The 23,694-nt window shown below is 33.5% G+C and overlaps 1 protein-coding gene across 1 annotated transcript in view; it reads right to left on the reverse strand.

The window, feature by feature from the left end:
- The window catches only part of LOC111001238 (CD151 antigen), a 160,760-nt gene that overhangs the window by 115,715 nt on the left and 21,351 nt on the right, over window positions 1-23,694 (reverse strand). Inside the window, exon 2 of the mRNA XM_045631995.1 lies at window positions 10,597-10,628. The gene's annotated coding sequence lies outside the window, so the exon portion shown is untranslated. The remainder of the gene's footprint in view (window positions 1-10,596; window positions 10,629-23,694) is intronic.

The raw sequence follows: 23,694 nt of genomic DNA on the forward strand, positions 1-23,694 counted from the left end.
CTGTGCCACATGTCGTCAACGTAGTTCTAAGGCATGCCTTATAAGCTTTCTGAGTCTTTCTCTCTGCAACTTTGTCGAGTGTAGGACGCGTCGTCGAGTTGCGAAGTACATATAAATGTATTGATTTAGTTCGAAATACTCATATAAAGAGATTTTGTAGGAAATTCGAACTCTTTTTGCACCTCGGCCGGCCTGGATGTTATTAATATTGGTTTAAATTGTGTATTTACATAAACACAATTAGTGTATTCCAATAAAAATTTGGTTTTAGTACTCATAATATTTACATCGGACAACCCGAAGAATACTTACGTCATAATAAAATTGTCTAGATTTAAGTGGTCACTTACTAGACTTGTGCCTCGTGAAAGGAAAGATTATCTTTCACAAAAAATGGTACAAGTTCTTTGATTGTGTTATAGTTATAGTGACCACTAAGCCTAACCACTACATATGAATTTGTAATATATGTAATACGATGGAGTAACTATACTTTCTTACCATAATAATTATGGTAACCGCCCACTTGCTACCCTAGTGTTATGTTGTTACAAAGCATATTAGCTTTCTTTGATGGACTCTAATCAGATTGAGTGATGAGGCTTATCACATACTTGACGCTTAGTGGAGTAGCGCCTACACTGTTTATCCTACTATATAATAATACACATATCAATAGAGTTTGAAGACTGTGTTAAAAATATTTTAAAATTTAATTATAAAAACCTTCACCGTACGCGGATTAGAAATGTGTGCTGACAAGAACTGCATTAAGAAAATGTATAAATGTGTTTAGAAAATTTGGTTTAATGGGTATAGCTAAAAGAGTTCGGAGTACTAATAGCTATTCTAAGAAGAGGACATGATTATGATATTACAATATTGTTATCTGTTTCTTATTAAATAATTAATAATTACATTGATTTTGACTTTTGAAGTCATGAGTATTTTTTTGATTATTTGTCTATTTACTAGGCTATTTTATGATTTTTTTTATACATTTACAAAGCCATTCCAATCAAACTAAAATGTGAAACTAAAACTTTTTAAATATACTATACTATGTTTCACCGCGTGATTAACTAAACATAATATATTCGTCGAATGTATTCGACTAGATCATCATTCAGATCATTTTGTTTTAGATTGTAAATCTAACATACATTTAGATTTACATTCCTACAAAAGTAAGACTTTAAGGATTATAAAAAAATAAGGAAATAGAATCGTATAGTATATCATTCGTAGAGAGTCGATGGACACTCTCAATGGCAGAAAGCGAATGTGATGCCGGCTTACTAAGAATTGTTAAGCTCTTTTCTTGAAGGACCCTAACTCGTCTTATGTGTTTAATGATGTGTAAATCAAACAGTTTATAAAATAATACAGAGAAAGTTATGGTACAATTTTGTGTCAGGTCGAACACCACAATGAATTTTATGGCCCAAACCCTCTCATAATAAGCTATAACTTCATCCACATCCCAAGATTAGTTTCAAGATGAACAGCCTCTTTATGGATATTAACAAAATGAAATGGAGATCGTAAAATACGAGTACATGGAGATGAGTCATGAGGCTTCTACCATTGCTTTAGTCACTACGCCTGTAGATTTCTGATTTTTTTTGCCGTCAGTACTTTAGAATGAGAATTGCATGTCTAATTCTCTGATATTATTACAGATATTTAAATAAATTATCACAATCGAATCTAAATGGTATTACAAATCGACAATGAATATTAAAAAAATTATTACATTGAACTCTAATTTTCACCATACCTCATTTACTTTTTATAATCCTTACAGTCTTACTCATATAGTAAATTCCTTATTCAAACAGAATAAATTATATATAATATATATATATATATATATATATATTTAATAATAAACGAGCGGTTAAAAATAGTTTAGTTTATATATTTTAAAATCTTAAAAAAATTCATTACATTTTAGTTTGATTGTAGCTTTGTGTATTTTTTGTATATGCATAAGATAATCATAAACTAGATAAATGGATGGCCAAGTGTTCGCTTTTCCTTTATTAAACTTTTGCAGTGATAGTTGGAGTTGAATACTTCAACTACAAACTTTTCTGCCACTTGGTTATAAAAACATATAAAAATAAATTATCTGTTTAATTTACAGTGAACTCAGGTATTTTATTCTAAAAAAAATACTTTTAGACGAAGTTTCATTTAAGAGTAAAAATATTAAATAAGTTGTCGTGGGTTAGAAAATTCTTTTGGCTTTTTCTTTTTAATGAATACCTAACCATGTTAATGAAGGTCATGTCTCTGAACTGAACTCTGTTAAAAAGTTTTTATCACCTCAAGGTTATTAATTTTTGTGATAGAGGATTTGTTAGCTTATATTAGGAACTACTGAATAAAACGATTATTTGGATAAGTATATTTATTACAGAGAGCGGTATATATGTCGCAGCGAACAAATGAATTAGGCGTTTAATTAATAGCCTAGACCTTTAACTGAAAGACGCCGTTTAACTAGCGGCCTGAAAGATGTTCAGCCAGTTGATCAAACAGCTAGGGAAATGACTTGGATTGGACTTCCATTACTTGCCTAGCCTGTTGACTGTTAATTTAAATTTAATTCCTCTTTTTGCCACTTTCAAACTCGTAACGAAAGCCTACGAACTGTTAATATGGCGTCGGCAAACCACAACTTGGATGGTGTTTTCCAAAGTTTCATGAAAAACAACGTGTACAAAAGTGTAGTGACAATAATAATGTGAATTTGACTCAAGCAAATTTTAAATCAATATTTTTTATATCATTTGTTTCTCTTTATATCTGCCAAATAACGACTCTATGGTACAAATAGCCTAAGCATTAGCCAGACAGTTTTTTAACGTTGTAACAAACACTACGGCTGAATATCATTCAGGCCGCTAGTTAAACTGCGCCGTTTAATAAATCTAATTGAACGGCTAAGCTAGTTAGCTGCGACGCGTATATAACACTACAAACAAAATATAGGTGAAACCGCGAAACAAAGCCACTATTGTTATTTGAGCCCTGGCTCTGCATTATGCTGAGGAGGAGACTGTTTCACAGTGCTAGTCATTCTGATTCCAGAATCAGAATTTTTGTGACCAGTTACAAAAATACATGATTCGACTATTTACAGTTATACAGCACAAAAAGTGTAGCTAAAGATCCCACCTATATAAAGAACCTAAGAAAACCTAAGAAGTTAACCTGACATAATTTCTTCAAAATCCAAAACAGTTCCTTGAAGTGAAACAAATAAGCCATTTGTCATTCCTAAATCCATTTTTATTGAGTTTGGCGGCGCTGGTTGTTGATTATATTATTTATATTTATTGCAATTTAAAGTGGACTGTAATTTTCTTAATACGGTTGCTCAATATTTGGGTCTTGTACTGGAGAAAGAAAGAAAGGACACGGCACAGTACCTTCAACCTTCTCGGCTTCCTTTCTTATGGCTGGATGTGGCTTCTTGCTGCTGGATTTGAGCTTCTTCACTAACTTTATCACAGACACGCTTTATCACGAAAAAGTATGTAACGATATATATCACAAAACAATTATTACAATAAACAAGATAAATAATTAATAAGGTTAAACGAAACGATGCGATGCGTGCGGAGACCGAAACCAATCCACAATGCGAGGCGACCAAATTAACACTACCCGCTGCTCAATTTTCCTTTTTCTTAAATGTCGACGCATTATTATGCGTCACCTACAGCCCGTTCCGGTACTAGTGCCGTCATAGGGAAGGACATTAAGGAGGGATATATTGAGCAACCATTAAGATAAAAAAATATGCAAATTTGGCGCAACCATTCCCCCGGGCTTGAAGGGTGGCCTTCAAAATAAAAAACAATAAACAATAAAATAAACTAGAATACAATAATCGAAAAGTTCATTAAGCTTAATAATCTACCTAGTGATCTATTAATCTAATCTATACAAATGTAATATAATATAATAATGCGAGAGGTACCGGGATCATTGGATAGCGTGCGACACAGTGGCCGCGAGTTCATCACTGCCTCGATCTGTGCAAGTACCGTGCTGAACTCCTCGAACGTTAGAATTTGATCACCTATCACCCGGTATAAATGAGTCTTTACACTTTTGATTGCCGCTTCCCAACTACCACCAAAATGTGGAGCGTTAGGCGGAATCATTTGCCATGTAATAGGATTTTCGTTTAATACGCAGCGAAAGTCCTCACTGAATGCGTTAGAAAAAATGAAATTTTGAAGTTCGCTTAAATAGGAACGTGCACCAATAAAATTGATTCCATTATCAGAATAAATGACTTGGATTGGACCTCTGCGCGACATGAATCGTTTTAAAGCATTCAGAAATGAGTTAGTACTTAAATCAGTTGCGGTTTCTATGTGAATCGCTCTTGTCACAAGACATATAAATACGCAGATATAAATCTTTTCACTTTTACTACCCCGTCTACGAATAGGGGTATATGATAAATCACTATAGAATTTCTTCCATGCTTTAATAATATGAGGAGGAGCAATCTCATCCCAATCCTGTTTTAAAAGCCAAAGCTCCTTTATTAGAAGTTTTACGTGTAGTATGAAAGGTGCGGCAAAACCTAGCACGTCCCATAAACGGGCAATGATAGAAAGCATATTACGCTTAGTTGCTGTGATATTAGTTAAGTTACTTACTTCGAACGAGAAGGTATGTGATTTTGAATCCCATTTTACACCTAAAACTTTATGAAACTCATTTGAGTCAAAATGAACTGCTTGCGGATGCAAATGATGGGAAGGTAAAGAAGAAAGTAACTTTTCAGAATTACTAGACCATTTTAAAAGATCAAATCCAGCAGCTGAAAACATTTTAATAAGTTGAGAGGATACTTCAACTGCTTCGGGAATCGAATCGCAACTACAGCAAATATCGTCCATATAATAATTACCACGATCAATAACGTCAGCAGCCAAAGGATATTTGGCCCTTTCATCATCGGCTAGTTGTTTCAAAGTCCGAAGCGCTAAATATGGGCTTGAAGAAAATCCAAAACAAACGCGCTTAAATTCAAATAATTGTAACGGATCAGACGGATCAAATCTATAATAAAAATAAAATTTATTATGTTCAGGAAGGGTTTTCAGTTGTAGATACATCTGTTTAACGTCAGCGCAAAATGTGATAGGGAACGTTCTAAACCGAAGTAGAACTGCAAATAAGTCAGGCTGTAAGTTAGGACCGACATGTAAAATATCATTAATCGATATGTTATTATCAGTCTTCGCGCTGGAATCGAGCACCATTCTAACTTTGGTGCTTATAGATGACTCACGAATTACACCGTGATGTGGAATAATGTAACCTATATTGTCGCACTGATCTACTACAGGAGAAATATAATCTTTTTCCAGATATTCAATGAATATTTTGTCGTATGCCTCACGATAACTAGGCGATGACTGTAATTTACGTTCGAGTGACATAAACCGCTTTTTAGCTATGTCCATAGATGAACCGAGATTAAGAGGGCTTTTCTTGAATGGAAGTGCAACAACATATCGACCTGACAATTCACGATACGTGGTAGTCTTATATATGCGTTCACACTCTTCCTCTTCCTCACTAAGAAAAGCGGAAGACTTAGATGACGGCTCCTCAAGCTCCCAGAATCTTCGCAAAATGTTTTCTAAAGGGATACTCGAGTAAGCGCATAAAACCGATGAACTTTTTATATTAAAATTTGTAGACAAAATAGGCGCTTCACCCATTAAAATAAAACCAAATGTGGTTTGAACAGCATCAGGCATACCAGGCGGTCCCTGGATACGACCCTGCTTGAGTATTTTCGAAAACAGCTGCGCACCGATTAACATATCAATCTGACCGGGTTCATGAAATATATCATCGGCGAGCGGTACGTTAAACAAATACTCCAACTTCGATCTATCAACCTTAGAAGTGGGTAAATAATCCGTAATGCGTTTCACGATTAAAGAATTAATAGAATATTTAATATTTTTATCAAAACGAGAGGATATAACAATATTGGTTGCTCCTATTATATCATTCGAACAGCCACCAAACCCGTTCACAAACATAGGTTCGGAAAACGTATTGTAATTTAATAGTAACTTTTTACAACACTCAGTCGTTATAAAATGATTTTGAGAGCCGTTGTCTATAAGACAACGCAAAATATGCGGGTTACCACGCATATCAAGAGTACATACGCGGGCAGTACCAAGTAAAACCGTTGACGGTTGTGATCTTAAAGTATTCGCTTCATTCTGCAATGAACACAGAGAAATCGGCGCGTGATTGTTATTAGGTTCGTCAAAGGAGCCAGACGCGACGCGCGGGGTACTGTCGACTAGCAATGACTCACGCTGCGACTCAATGGCTTGCGCGTTTGATCGCAGTCCATCGATAGCAGGTTCGAACGGTTTCTCCTGTTCATTGAACAAACTGGAATTTAACGAAAAATGCAGCAATGTATTGTGCGTATTAGAATTACATGTTTTACAACTTTTAACAGAATTACAATTTGTGGTTTTATGTTTTACGCTTAAACACTTCACACAATAATTTCGTTTTTTAATGATATTGAATCGTTCTTTTGCATTTAATTTTAAAAAATCAGGACAACCGTATAACTGATCGTGATTTTTACTATGACATAAAGGACATTTTAAATTAGTTTGATCAGAGTTAGAAGTTACAAAAGATTTCACGGTTTTGGCATATTTATTATTAGCCGGTTTAATAATAATAGAATTTGTTCGATCCAAAACTTTACACTGTTCTCTTAAAAACATAACTAATTGCGTGTAACAGGGTAATTTTTCTTTTCTAACGGAATTCTCAAATGAAATAATTGTTTCGTTATCTAATTTTTTAAGTGCCAAAAATAAAAATAAAAAATTCAATTTATTAGGTATTTCTAGTCTTTCAAATGCTGCGATTGATGTAACAAAATTATCAAGAAAATTATTTAAACCCTCTGTAGAAGAACTAGTTAATGTTTTGAAATTATATATATTATCTAAATACTGAAAGCCGAGAGACCGTATATCTTGATATTTATCAACCAAGGTAGAATAAATTAAATTATAATTATTCGCGGTTGGATTTATGCCAGCGATCACAGTTAGGGCCTTACCTGTTAGTTGCCCACAAAGATAAAACACCTTTTCTGAGTTCGAAATTGACCCATTATTATGCACTAAATGGTTAAAGGCTTCATAAAACGACGTCCAATTATTTGGGTCGCCATTAAACTGTGGTAATTTAATTGGAGGCAATTTCAATTTCGGGTGATCTAATTTCTCCTCAGGTGAAGTATTTTTAATTTCCTGCAGCTTACTTTGTATGGTTACGTACAGGTCCTCAAAGGACTCCCATGTTTGAAAAGAAGGAGTGAACTGAGGATTATGCTTCATTTGTTCAATATTTAATTGAGTTACTAACTCATTGAATTCACTGCGAAGTACTTGTATATTAAACGTTTTAATTTGGAAATTTTTTTCGTCTTCTTTACTATTAATATTTAACGACAAATCGTATAATGATTGCATCTTAGAAAAATACGAATTTTGTCGGGCTTGTAATAATAATATGGAACTTTGAACATGTTCTAACTCGATTGGTGAACATTCACCGGCCTTTGTTCTTGTTCTTTTGTCCATATTATCTACAAATAATTATTAATCGTTTCAAAATTAACTTTATAAAATAAAAATAAAAAATTAAATATGAACAATACGATTAAATTAAACTATAAACAGATTTATTTCGATTGTTAACTATGAAACAATTTTTAGAAACAAGTGATTTAGGTACTAATGTTACGCATGATCATTCTCACCAAATCAGGCACAATATATTATTAAATACGTAATACGGGGTATGAAATACGGATAATAGATTTATAAATACATATAATATTTAAAATCTATATTAAAATTGTCGTTATACAGGTAATAAAAAATGCCCACCGGCAATTTCACCTAACGAACAAAATTGAAAGAAAATATACGAAAATAAATATGCCTAACTATGAGATATGATACATATCCGGCTCGAAGGACCAAAAAAAAATGGCGGCGCTGGTTGTTGATTATATTATTTATATTTATTGCAATTTAAAGTGGACTGTAATTTTCTTAATACGGTTGCTCAATATTTGGGTCTTGTACTGGAGAAAGAAAGAAAGGACACGGCACAGTACCTTCAACCTTCTCGGCTTCCTTTCTTATGGCTGGATGTGGCTTCTTGCTGCTGGATTTGAGCTTCTTCACTAACTTTATCACAGACACGCTTTATCACGAAAAAGTATGTAACGATATATATCACAAAACAATTATTACAATAAACAAGATAAATAATTAATAAGGTTAAACGAAACGATGCGATGCGTGCGGAGACCGAAACCAATCCACAATGCGAGGCGACCAAATTAACACTACCCGCTGCTCAATTTTCCTTTTTCTTAAATGTCGACGCATTATTATGCGTCACCTACAGCCCGTTCCGGTACTAGTGCCGTCATAGGGAAGGACATTAAGGAGGGATATATTGAGCAACCATTAAGATAAAAAAATATGCAAATTTGGCGCAACCAGAGTTCGTGTAAGTTACAGTAAACTTTTGTCCTCAAAGTTAACACGGTTATCCAACCGAATCCAATGTACTTGCAAATATAAAGAGAATTCGTTTGGCAATACTCCAACCCAACAACCAGATACAGGCCTATACGGGTCGTGAATTTGATCTATGAATATACTGTTTATTTGACGGAGTGTTGTAAATAAATTGAATTGAATTGTTGAATTAGTTTTGTAACTCTTTGTAAGGCGAACACGTTAACATTCGCTATGAAATCAGCACCCCTTTAACTCGAAAAGTCGCTAGGTTACACGAAACAGATTGAAGACCGAATCAAGGATTGTAGTGCCCCTGATGTTCTGTGGATATGTTACACCTGGTTATTAGAATTTTAGTCATCATCTTCGAATAATTAATTGAATCTATTAATTTATTTTATTTTAATTCTTTATTATATTTGATTTTATTAAAATTTTCCTCTTACAATCTTTCGTCCGTGCACTCCATGCTATTCCCAGAAGGTTTGTTTTTGTTATTTTTAACAAGACATACATTATATACATATTAGTTGCTGCATCTGGCGCAGGACAAGACGCGGTTCAGAAAACTGACGGCCAACCTGCAGTAATGGAGAGGCACTTGAAGAAGAAGAAGACATTGTTATCAATATAAGAGCAAAACGGATTTCCGTTTCAATTAGTAAATATATGGCGTGGGTTTAAATTTTTATACACTCACACCTTTTTCCCGAAGGGATAGCTTTTCTACCATGGATGACCATGCATGAAAAAAACAATAGCCACACAATCACAGCCACTTGGCTAACACTGTTAGTTCAGCTAACACTGACGCCAGTTTGTTATATATAACATTCGGAAATAAAGCCTTACAATTTATAACAAGTACAATCTCTATGTAAATAAATTATCTGTAGTAAAATCTTTCCAATATAACGAAAGCTGAATATTTGAAATGTGTTAAGTCACTGAGAGCCGAGACGCACGTCAGATCTGTAGCAGCGCTTAATCGAAAAATTCCACTTCGCATTTCTTAAACTCTTGCATAATTTAAGAACCAATCGATTATAGGTAAAATGAAGACTTTTATATATAAAAATGCATTTCATAATAAACGGCTCAAATATAGGAATTGATTTTGTTACGTTTAGAATAGTGACTTTTGGGCCATGGGGTCTAAGTATACACACGGTTATTCAAGATGTAAGCATGGTAGATGACTGTGTTTATTTGACAACAATTGCAAAGCGCTCAATACGAATGGCGTAAATAATGTATTCATTTTGTTCATATTTTAAAACAATATTGTTGCAAGCAATATTGGAAATGGGAATGCGTTTCTTTGTTCGAAGCATCATTTTTTAGCAGATTTAGTCGTTCTTTTTTATCTATGCGTTTAGATGTTAGATTTTGTAAGGATCCTTGGCAAAACTTCAAAAACACGAAAAGGGTGAAGGTTAATTCCTTGAGCAAACCGCCATGTTTTGTAGCCAAAAATCTTGGGAGTGTATGATTTACTTATATGATAAAGATCAGAGAACGTGTATTATTTAAAAAGAAAATTAATTAACCTTCAATAGACAGGTGACCCAAGTATATATTTGGCTCTAAAGAAATTAATTAACCCGAGATGTGGACAAAGTAATTCCGCCATTGGACATCTGCGAGGTATTTTCTCGTATGGAATAATAGTTCTTCATAATATCAGAAGACATCTAAATCAATACAATACCTTAAAACAAACTCCGTAGTTCAGTGAGAGACACAAGAGTAAGATTAAGTCGTCATACCCTAGTATGAGACAAAATTCTTGGTCTCGCCGATGCTCAGCGAAACAATATTTTTGTAATATGATATATGAATTATGGATTAATAATTATTAGCATTAAAATTAAATATAAACAGCGGATAACAAGAAATAATTACTAGTAAACTAAAACACAATAATGAATATAAGCATTTACGTACTGAGAGTACTTACATTAAGTCAAGGATGCCTTTCCTCGCAATTTTCTGAAACAAAAAAGGTTGTATGTAAAATAATTTTCTACGATTCCTGTTGAATAAAAAATAGCTTTTATCTTACGTCCGAGATGAAGTATGTAATTTATTTTTGTTATCCTTATAATATCTCTAGTGCCTTTCTACATACAAACAGTCTTTTGCAAAAAAATGTGTAATGGATAAGATTTATAATAGCTAAGTATTTATTCCATCAGAACAACGAATCGAATTGCGACCCTGTTATTAGACGAGAGAAGCTTCGTCTTTTATTTTACATTCTAATTTAAAACATATTATTCAGAACAAATTCTTAAATTACATTTTTATATAACTTATGTAATTAATTTATCAATCACACCAACAAGGCAAGTGTGAACTCAAATATGTGCGGCTCGCAGACAACAAAACCTCACAGCTAATCAAGACTGGAAAAAATATTAAATGACCCCAGAGTTACGTATTTTCTCTATGAAATGGTTTGAAATAGTATGTATAGAGGATAATTCTTTGTCGAATAATGCTGAATTTAGTCAAAGGTCTAGTACATAAAGTAAGTTTATACTGTAAGGATAGTGTATGTATTTTTATGAATAAAAAAAAAGCTTGTGGAGGCTTTAAGAAATTAACTTATACAAATTGGCCTTTCCTTGCTCGCCTCGGTGGCCCTTCAGTGAAATTATACGCCACAAATCCACCGTATAACGGAAATACTTTGTCTTTTCACTTTCGCACTTTTAACTTTCGTAAATTACATTTAATTTTTACTTTTACAACTTCGAGGATCCTGTTCTTTGTTCTGAATTCATTAACAAACTTTGTGCCAAAAGGAATGTTAAAAATTGTACCAAATGCTATATCTTTGTAATAACAGCGTATTAATATTCAACCGAGCTATAATAGCTGCTAGAATTAGTAATTTTATTCAGCCTACGTAAAACTATAATTTAAATAAACCACCACTACTCGGACTTATGCACTAACGAATTTCCGAACCAATTCGACTAAGGGTACTTTTATAAAAAAGCGTACAAATTCTAAAAAGGCCGGCAAAGCATTTGCGAGCCTTCTTGCTGTGTTCATGGAAGGCGGTATCACTTAACATCAGATGAACCTGTCCGTTTGAAAATAAAAATAAAAGTACACAATTAACATTAATTTTATGAAAGGTGAGAAGTCCGACATCCTAGTTGGAATCATATTAAAATATGTTTATTATTTCATTAATATTCGTTAAACAATTATTCGTTGAGTTTTTCCGCGCATCTGCTTAGCTTCCAATACATTAGTCTGATAGGCTAGGTGAGTGAGCACAACATACACACCCATAGGTAATAAAATATGCATATATCTTAATATTTTTACATTATCCTTCTATCCCTTTCCCCTATAAAACATTTAGTGTTTTGTTTTTACTTTTCTCTTGCTACCAAAAGTAGGTTTGCTGGATTGATATTTAGCCTAGTTATCTATTTAACATTAGTAGAGCTACAACCTTTTTAGGTCTAGGCCTCAGATTTCAGTATTTATGTTCATAATAAATTTTTTCATCATCTAATAGGCAAGTAGGTAATCAGTCTAATATTACTGAGACACACCATCGAAGTTTTGGGTCTAAACAATGTCAGTATCCTCACGACGTTTTCCTTCACCGTACGAATGGATCTTAGATGCGCACATTTACATAATATATACACAAAATCCGGGGATCGAAACTGCGATCTCTACGAAACTACTAGGCCAACACTGCTTTTTCAAACTGTAGGTAACAACATAATGTTGTATTTAACGAAGAAATTTTCGTGTGTAAGTCTATACGTCTATATACTCTTTTATAGGAATATCAAAATCATAGTGAAGATCGTGGCCAGTATGGCACACATAATCTTACCAATTAAACTCGTTTATTACGTGTTCTGTTTGTAACATGAATATTATTGACGTGGTATTAAACGATCGATTAAATCATAGTCTCTGTGTATCTTCCATTGCGTTGACAGAGGAGAGTGTTCAGAGGAGTTGTACGAATATTACCTTCAGTCTAATTAGTTATTAACTCATCCGTTATTTAAGGTATTTCGCCACCGCTTTGTGGACCAGCTGACCATCTTAATTATTCCAAAAAAAAAAGAGTATAACAATACTGAATAGAGCCCTGGCTTTGAGACTATCTTACCCAGTAACATTTAAGGTGAGGCTACTGCCCGTTGTATTCTACAAAATCATAATTTTTAGTGTCCATGGCGGTATCAGTTAACATCAGGTGAGCCTCCTGCCCGTTTGCCCCCTGTTCTATAAAAAAATTGCCTTTAAGTGGCTGTACATTTATAAAGTAAATTGTTTTTGTATCGCAATGTTATTTTAAAACATACGACGCGCGACACTTCGTTTGGGTTAAAGTCACGTTCACCAAAATACATAACAATATTATTTATAAACATGAAACTGTATTTAAAATATTGCGTCGAATAATTTTGGTTAGTGAATTTTTACGTGACCGCTTTTTAACTGACGAGGCACATAATAAATGTTTCAAATATTTTGAGGTACAAAAGTCGTTTTAGATGTATGCGATGCAACGTTAAATTATGCTTTTCCAATAACTTATATAAAAAACAACTAGTGGTGTTACAATCTTTTTAAGTGTAGGCCTCATTTTTATTTATCTATATATATAAAAGAAAGTCGTGTTAGTTACACCACTTATAACTCAAGAACGAAAGAACAGATTTGAGTGAAAATTGGTATGGTGGTAGCTTAGAGCCAGGAGACGGACATAGGATACTTTTTATCCCGTTCGACAGCGTTCCCGTGGGACTTGACATGAAACGTCAGTCACTATAAAAAGTGGTATAACAAATAAGAATCAGACTTGGAATAATAAAACGCAAATGATAGCTATGTAATTGACGTATAATGACAGCTATGTAATGACGTATATATGACAATTTGATATTTGTAAGAAATCAATATTCAAAATATTTCTATTAAATAAATACGTTTAATTATTTTTACAATTTACAATTTAATTATAATGATAGTGCTATTGCCCATTCGTATAAACAGTGAAGAGAACTATAAAACTCGGTATTGTCGTATGTATACAGTTCATCCAAAGAATGATGAATGTTTCTATTTGTTGTTGTTGTCGAATGACGCATTTAATCGAGTATTGGAACGGGAACGTGAATATGATCACCAGGAATTAGATTTAGTAGTTCAAACGAATGTACCCCTGTTGAAATACCAACAAAAGGAAGTTTATGATACTTTAATGAAGGCAAACGATGATGAAAATGGTGGTTTATATTTCCTAGATGCCCTTGGTGGAACTGGCAAGACATTCCTCATGTCATTAGTTTTAGCAACTGTTCGGGCGAGATCCAACATAGCGGTTGCAGTTGCTTCTTCTGAAATAGCAGCCACATTGTTAGAAGGATGCCGTACGGCTCATTCAGAATTAAAATTACCGTTAAATCTTCAAACTATTGGAGAACCAACGTGTAATATTGCAAAACACTCAGCAATGGCCAAAGTTTTAGCGGCATCGAAAATCATCATCTGGGACGAATGCACAATGGCGCATAAACGTGCATTGGAAGCACTTAACCGAACATTAAAAGATTTACGCAATGAATCGAGATGTTTTGGAGGAGCAATGATTTTACTGTCTGGCGATTTCCGCCAAATACTGCCAGTAATTCCAAGATCTACGGCTGTCGACGAAAAACGCTTGCCTCAAATCGTCAAATCTATGGCGCTATGTGACGAAACTGCAGCTGACAACAAACATGAGAGTTACATTGCTTACTGATAAAAAAGAAGAAAAAGAATAACGATGTAGATGACCTGAACTACATAATGGTATGCGTTTGGTGGTTAGAACAATGTAATTTACGCTACGATAATGATAGGAAAATTCAAAGGTGAGGAAGTTCTTATTCCGAGGATCCCGATGATCCCAACCGATATGCCGTTTGAATTTAAAAGACTTCAATTTCCGATACGTCTTGCATTTGCCATGACCATCAACAAATCACAAGGCCAATCCTTAAAAGTTTGTGGTTTAAATCTAGAACATTCATGTTTTTCCCATGGTCAATTATACGTGGCATGTTCACGGGTCGGAAGACCATCAGCGTTGTTTGTTTTTGCGCCTGATAATAAAACAAAAAATGAAAAAATGTGTATCACAAGGTACTTAAGTGAAGAGCAACCTATGTACTAAAATACAGAAATAATAATGAATGATTAATGTAGGTATTTAATTTTTTTGTATTTTTTCCAATAAAAAAACCCAAACTGCTTATTTATTGCCATTAAGGCGGAACAAAGTTCGCCGGGTCAGCTAGTTTAATTATAAAAACACTCTTGCCTTAACAGGTGACCCTAACTTGACAAGAGTCAACAATAAGTAATATACTTTAAAGACGAAACAAAAAAACTTATGAAATTACACAATAATAAGTACCAGTATTTAACAAACTACTATCACTATACTATTACTTCTCAGATTTCTAAATCTGTTTCATGATCATTAGTTATAGGCAAGTATGTAATCACTTCTGTGCTCCGTCGACTTTTTGGCTCTAAGGATTTCCTTTCCTCACGATGTTTTCCAACACCGATTGAGCAAGTGTTAAAGAACAAGAAAGTCCATAGGAGCACAGCCAGGGATCGAACCTACGACCTCATTACATCTTGCACATTGCCTTTGCATTTAAAAAACCTCTGTCGAAATATATTATTATTATTAAAATATACTCTATTAGTTGGTAGACGAAGTCATCTAAATAGATAGCAGCACTGCAGCATATTGGCAAGTCGTAAAGATGGGTAATGCCCTTAAGGCCAGGCCTTCATCGGTATTACACTGTCTTGAAACTTTATCATGCCAACATCTGTTGTAGATGACCGTTAGATTGAATATATTAGATAGGTTAACGTTTATAACGATTTTTACGTTTATGTGTGACATTTAATCTTACAAATCTTACTTAAAAAAGGTTTTTTTTCAAATGCTATTTATAGAGGTCTAAAAGAAAGAAAATAGGAACTAGGACTATACAAGCTTTTAATTGTATGTATTATTATTATTAAACCAACTTTAGCTGGATAGCAAATGCATATTGTATTCGTTTGTCATTTTTTATTTGTGAATTAGCCGTATATTGTTTATAAACAAGACCGCACATAAGAAACCAGTTATAGAAACTAGAACCAATGCGTGCAAAAACATAATGCTTATTATATATGTAATTTATGTGTTAAACCATTTTACGACGATATCGTTTGGAACGACCCTACCGGTAATATTGACCAAAATCAAAGGTCCCGGTTGAATTATATTGCATGAGGTAGGTACTTAATAAAAACGTCATCGGCTTTTGCGACTACTGGTTTCTCGACCAAATACGAGTAGTCTTCGATGTCGATAACAGATTTTGACTTTGGTTTACTTTATAGATAAACTAGCGACCCGCCCCGTCTTCGCACGGGTGCAATGCTGATACTAAATACACTACAGAAAATCTGTAAACGTTGTATATAAAAATGTGGGTTACCAGAAACCTGGGAAGATTGAATAAAAAAGATAAAAGGGAAGGATTGGAAAATTGAAGCGATTATGAGAGAAGTGGAAGAATTTTGAGAGAAACTCCGTCGTAAGTTGTGCACTAATGAGTAACAAATGGAAATAAACTCAATGTAATTCGAAGTTTCTCAAATAAAGTCGTTTTCATGATGTGAGTTCAGCGTATAGTTGCATAGTTTTTAATTAAACATAGCATCCAGCAGATCAAGGTTGACTTTAAGAGACGAATTCCAAGACGCAGTTCCAAGTCTTATTATCCGCGATAGAAATCCCAGCAAAGCACGATCTTAATATATAATATAAAATCCACGTTACGTTGTCAGTCCGCTATGTACTCCTAAACTACTTAACTGATTTCAATCAAATTTGCACACCGTCTGCAGTTTGATCTTACTTAAAAGATATTATTTGTTTATATTATATGATTATATATGATTCATTTGAATTGTTTGCGGATGCGATTAAGTCATCCAACATAAAATCTATATTCTGTTGGTATTATATATTTATATTATATATATTTTTTTTAAATTATATATTATATACTTCTACTGTACGCGTGTATGGCGCTGCTTTGGAGCCATACACACGTTTGGAGCCCTGGATGGTTTTAGATTCACAAATCAGTCCTGCAGTTCGCCCTACATTTGGTACTTGCAACGTTCTTCTTACAACTTTTGTCGGGCCCGCTAGTAAATTTATATATTCCATAAAATGAAATAAGAGGAAGGCAAGATGCCTTAATAAAACATTGTGGGCCATTACATCATGAGAAAAACTAGAGGCATACGTAAATAATGAATAAGTGTAGTAATAAATCAATCAGCTTCTTTAACCCTAGAAAGATAATCATATTTTGTAATACGGAAAAGATAATCATGCGTAAAATTTACGCATGAATTTGAATTAGTTGTAGGTTTAGGTTTAATAGTTTATTTTAATGAATTCTATGTTATTATATATACTCATATATTAAATTAATTAATAATGCAGATAATTTGTTAAACTTCTTTATTTGTATTTAAAAAATAAACAAAACTTTAAACGTCTTCTATAAGTCAATAAAATAGTATAACACTTACTCTTCCTAATGAAAACTTATTTTTTATTCTAATAATCAGACTCATTTTAAGTAGAAAATCAACAGTAAGCTTTTCTTATAATTTAGGAACATACATTTAGATAAAAGTAAGTTACAAACAGCTTTGGCACATATCAGTATTATGCTCACAACATATAACTTTTTTACATTTTTTGCAGGACGCATTTGCCTTTCTCCTTTTTTTAGAAGGGCAAAAAGAACAATAAATCCTTTTTTTTGCTACTGGCTCATTGCTATAGTCTTCGGATGTATCAGGCACTTTAATTGGCAAGATATCAGAGATTTTATCTCGCAAATATCTCTTCAAAATAGGTACTTCTAAGCGTCTACGCATAAACAAAGAAGACAGTCCCAAGCTAAGATTTTTCATAAATCTTTTGCGACTCAGAGGCTTTTCTCCTTTACGATTAACATTATCGCTGTAACTTACATATGCATTAATGCAGGCAAATTCCATAGAAAAAGCCATAGGCCATCTATTTGTCTTTCTACTACAGGACATCAGAGAACAGATTTGGTCTAGCGTGTCAACGCCACCTTTTGTTTGATTATAATATATTATTAATATATGATTATAATATATTCTGGTTTGCCAGTAGCTTCGTTGATAGTAGCATTTTCCTCACAAGATGAAAACAAATAAACCATTTTTGCCGGTTTCGGTTTGTAGAAGACGAGAGTATGGGGTCCGTCAAAACAAAACATCGATGTCCCCACTAGCCTGGAGCGACTGTTTTTTAGCTCTTCCGGTATCTCACGTTTGTTTGATCGTATGGTTCCTACAATGGTTAACTTATAAGGTTCTTGGAGCAAGCTTGTTGCCAAAGGGATTGAGGTAAACCAATTGTCCTCTGTTGCAAGGCTACGATTCTACGAAAGGCCGATGTGGAGACTGGTTGCTCAGTACTGCTTTGCTCTTCTAACATATTACTTCCGCTTGGCGTCGGCTGTTCTTCTTGTATCTCGTCTACAAACCCTTCTTCTGTGTCACTCTGCACTTCATCTTCACTGTCGTGGTCCGCTACTTTACTGTCGGTGTCCTCACACGGAAGCATCATCACTTTGCATAAGAGCGGCCAGGATTTCGTGTTCGTTTAAATTGGTACTCCCCATTGTGTTATATATTTGCCTCAATATCTTTAAAAATGAAATAACAATATTAGTTATGATATAAAGTATTAAAAGTTACGAAACACAATAAAACTGTCATATAAGCCAAAATCATAAAAGTCACGATAAAGATAATCATGCGTAATTTTGACTCACGCGGTCGTTATATTTCAAAATCGGTGGCACTTACCTCATTGACACTTACGGCACGTGGCAGCTCCCAACGACGAATGAAATGTCCTAAACGCACAGCTATGGATTCGCGCTAATTAGAAAGTGAGAGCAATTTTTCGAAAACGCATGCGTAAATTTTACGCAGACTATCTTTCTAGGGTTAATATGTATAGTGAAAAGCGATTTTATTTCATTTAAAACCCCTTGCGAGAGTTGCATTTAATTATTCACATGCAAATTATGTCAGGCAACTTTATACTGTATTTCAATGCAATTGGTTTTAAAATAGAACACTTTTTAGGATTAATTATCATGACAACGTAGTTTCCAATATGGCACGTGATTAGTTTTACAAAAAGTATTGTGAAAAAATCACTTTGAATGAAAATTGTAATGAGTTTCGTATCCTATGTAACTTATAAATTACATACTTACCCGAGTTATGTAACCATTAATTAAGTTACATATATAAATTTTAGTAATTAAGTAGAAGCGTAAACAAAATGCATCCAATCATCGCATACTTGAGGCGAAATGAGCCCAGAATGTAACATTCTTGTATCCAATAGTTTAAGTAAGATTTACGAACACTTCAATAAGTCAAGTTAGTTTTTTGTAAATCCAGCGTTGCCTGATTCCCTTACTGTTTTCTTAATTATAAGCTCATGTTTTAACAATTAAAACTAAGTGTTACCCAGCTTCATACAAAGTATTTTATTTTACATATATCTAAACATACCCATCGCCACCGAACTTAACTCTCGTATTTATAAATTCTATCTGGGCCTTAGATTTCTATATATGTTTGGTGATCATATAAATAGTAGACAAGTAAGTGATCAGCCTTCGCTGCCTGACACACGCCGACGACTTTTTCAGTCCAAAGCATGTCGGTTTGCTCCTATGTGCATAAATAATATAAATACACAAATATTTGTACGTCTCAGGCACATTTAGGCATCTAAGTTCACTTTTATTAATATTGAACTAAATATTTTGTAACTTCTGTTATTTTATTTTAGAAAAAATCATAACTTATATAAAATAATAGCTGTCCTCGCGAACTTCTTTTTTCCTTCGTTTCACAAAATAAATTTAATTTATACTTTAGCCTCAATAACACGTGGTAATTATGATATTGTATTGTATTCAAACAGTCGAGTAGCAGCGACCACACCATGCCGCACTTAAATCTGTTGGTTTCAGCGCATGGTTATTTGCATGTACCCTCATGTATTTTTTTATCACATGTATTGAATAAATAAAAAAAAAAAAAAAAACTATTGTCAACATTAATACACGGCGTGCGATTCTCATCCCTGAAGTTGTGTGTTTGCAACCTAGCACCTAGATACCACCTAGATACCTAGAGCACCTAATAAGTATCTATGTATACCTTAGACCATTCTGATATTTTTGTTTATAAAAAAAGAAATAGAAATCTGAGGCATACGGAGTTTTATACAAAATATAAGAAAATCAGTTTTTGCCTAGTAACTTTCGTAGGTTCGATCCCCAGCCTGATCAACCACTTTCATATTAGATTAAATATTGATCATGACACAGACACATAAATGTGAGGCCCAGGCCTAAAAAACGGTTGTAGCGCCACTGATTTAAATATTCTTTATTTTATAAGTAGATAAAATGTTTATTTAATACACCACATCTTTTCCAGAAATCCGTTATAATTGAGCAGTGACCTATAACAGTACAAAGGTATCTCGAAATAATTAATTTTATGCGACACAGAACTCGAGCCCATTTAAATAAGCAACAATATGACTTTATACAATCTTTAGAGCTCGTTGCTCTTGTATAAGTCATATTGTCTGTGGGCTTGTTAATAAGCTTTGTAATTTTATGTACAAACAATGTAAAAATACTAAGCTACTCACAGATACTACTATACTATAGTATCTGTGAATATAACATATATTTGTGGGATAAAATCAAAAAGATATTCAATAGAAAAGTACCTAGACATTAAGTAGAATTTTGTTTTATTACAAGTTTAGGCGATTGATATTTAGATTTAGCAGCCTGTTATATGTTTAATGTTTCATAATTTCTTATAGCCTTCACAAATATATTTTTTAATTATTCACAGATCTACGTACAGTTACAGTACTAAGCCAATATGGTAAATATAATAATAATAATAATAATAGCCTTTATTCAGATACATTTTACATTATATATTTTATATACATTTAAACAAATTTTCATTTTAATCTAATTCTGGTGCATCTGTGTGCCCTTTTTTGGCAAAGGCCTCCTCCAAATCCCGCCATTCCTCTCTGCACTGTGCCACTCTCTGCCATGTACCACCTGCCGTTTCTTTAATGTGGTCAATCCACCTTCTCAGTTGTCTCCCTCTTTTGCGTTTGCTGTACCTTGAGCACCAGTTAAGCAGTTTTTTGCTCCACTTTTCTGTACCTCTTGCTATGCTTGCTAATATGGTAAATACATAATATATTATCGCTTCTATGAACTCATTCTGCGAACATATAGAGATGTCAACTTGTCAGTACAACAGACTGGTTCTGCCCCATCATTTCGCAAATAAACTTGGAATAAAGAAACTGAGGTCTTGAAGAACACTTGGGTTGCTCTCACCTCCCAACTGCCTTAATATTAGCAGCAGTCTCGTCGATGGCGTACTAAAAGCATGGATTCGATTACGGAGACTTGAATATAATGCAACATACTATTAAGGTTAAAGAATATAAAGTAAAATAAATGAATGGTGATAACAACTTTTTCTTTTTTAAATCTAGGACTAATATTTTTGTATCTGTTTTATGATCATTTGTCAATCTAACAGGAGATCTAGACTCCTGTGCCTCGACTCACGCTGTCGACTTTTTGGATCTAAAGCAACACTGCTATTGAAATAAATCGGCGATAATCTAGACGTTCATTTGTTCTTGACAATTGTTTACAATATAATCTGGTTTAGACATAACAACCTCTCCCGTGCATCAAAAAAGCCAATACGATTTTATACATTTTGACATACGGGTGTCATAGTTTCCACTGAGTTTTGACTCTGTTACATCTAATTCACAAAATTTGTAATACGGATCATAAAAACAATTGAATCGCTAAATAAGGTAATTAATACCTTAAGGTGGGCAGTATGTTGGAAAGATACTGCCCACCTTAAGGTCGTATAATAGTTCCAATAATAAAACAGAATATGGCTCCTAATTAGACCCAAATTAGTAATTAATACGATAAGTATAATCATAATGAATAAATAAAAGGAGATAAGTAGAGAAACTAATGATCGAGATTAATGCTCATGTGACGCAAGGATTGTTAGATATCTTTGTGCCACAGTTCATTTATTCAAAACACTTAAATCGAAAGAAAAGGAAAATAATGATTTCAAAAACATATCAAAAATAAAATACAATATTGTGGGCGTCTACCAGCCTCGCACTCACAGTAGAAAACTCTTGTTTGGCTGATAATAAAAATAAATTATTAACATACAAAGTTCTGATAACTTTATCCGTAGATATTTATTGTATATTTAAGAGATGATATAAATAATTAATTTGCAAAGTGCTTTTGCAAAAAATGTCTAGGTGATTGTAAAATCTAATATTCAGCGCTTTGATGTAGTATATTCAATATTTATACAACTGTATTTGCGATATATTCAAAAAACTAAGTGAAATTCGCTTTTGCACACTAAAGGTCGGAGAATTAGACTCCGGTGATTTATTTATTCACACTTCGTTGTAATACTTGTAATAATAATATATGAAACACATTACATACAATTTACAAGGGATGCAACGGGCGGCCCTATCGCTTATAATCGATCTCTTTATTTAGCACTTTTAGATAAGCCATGGTAGAATATTTCTATATTCTTTTGTATGTTAGTCTTATTGAAGATACTTTACTTTGCTTAAACTTTGGTGTATGAAATTATGTCTTGTTCGAACTTTCTATTTTTAATTTATATTTGATTGGTTTATCAGTTTTTTATCTTTTTTAAGTATATAGTAGCGAGGACAAAAAATACTTATTACAAGCCTGTACGGTTTGATGCTTCCAATGGGAAGTCACTCATGACAGCTCCACAGAACAAATTCGCTTATATCCTTCGGGCTGATTGCAAATTACAGCAGGAAAAAAAAACAAGCCTGTACGGCGTAGCAACGTCACTCAATATATTCAATTTGGTGAGGACATCTAACGGGCAATAATATTGCGTAACGATATCGTATTGCTCGTTAGGAAACTATAGATGACAAGTAATTGGTGAGAAATAATATGTATTTAGCACTAATTATCGAAATGATAATACTGTGTTTGTAGAAGGGAAATAAATCTATGTCATCACTTCGATTGAAGCGATCACTACGATCTGTCATTATCCATTTAACTCATGTAACTATTTGTCAACTTACAAAACCATTGAAAGACCTGAAAGAATTTTCAGGGGGATCAGAAGTTGTCTTTAGTACGCCTCCCAAATCGTTCTTTATAAAATACTAGCTGAACTGGCAAACGTCGTTTTGCCATGTATATCATTTATGGTTATTGTGCCTCACTCGACATAGATAACTATAGTGTATCGCGGACGTTTTTGTAGATATTTATAAGATCTACAATTACTTACATTTTATGGTTCTATCTTAATAGTTAATAGTTTAGGCAGGGTACGCAAAATAAGTAACTTTTTCGGTTGATTTTTTACACCTTGTGTCTGAAAAACCCTAATATCTTACGGAACCCTATTTTTGTTCAAAATTAAATATAGCCTATATTACTTGTGGATAATGTAGCTTTCAAATGGTGAAAAATGAAGAAATTTTAAAATCGGTCCAGTAGTTTATGAGCCTATTCATTACAATCAAACAAAAAAAGTTTTCCTCTTTATAATATTAGTGTAGATATTTTTCTTTATAGACAAACAAGTGAGCGATGTCTCGCGTTTTATTTACCCAGTCTCTACTCTAGCTACCCTAGGACAGGCGTTAATTGTGTAAAGAAAAATACCCAAAGTTTAATTCCACAAATTTAGAGCCGACAAACTATCTATAATAGACTATACAAATATTAGACTATCACTTCAC

This window comes from Pieris rapae, chromosome 17 (assembly GCF_905147795.1).
Source record: "Pieris rapae chromosome 17, ilPieRapa1.1, whole genome shotgun sequence".
Taxonomy (NCBI): domain Eukaryota; kingdom Metazoa; phylum Arthropoda; class Insecta; order Lepidoptera; family Pieridae; genus Pieris; species Pieris rapae.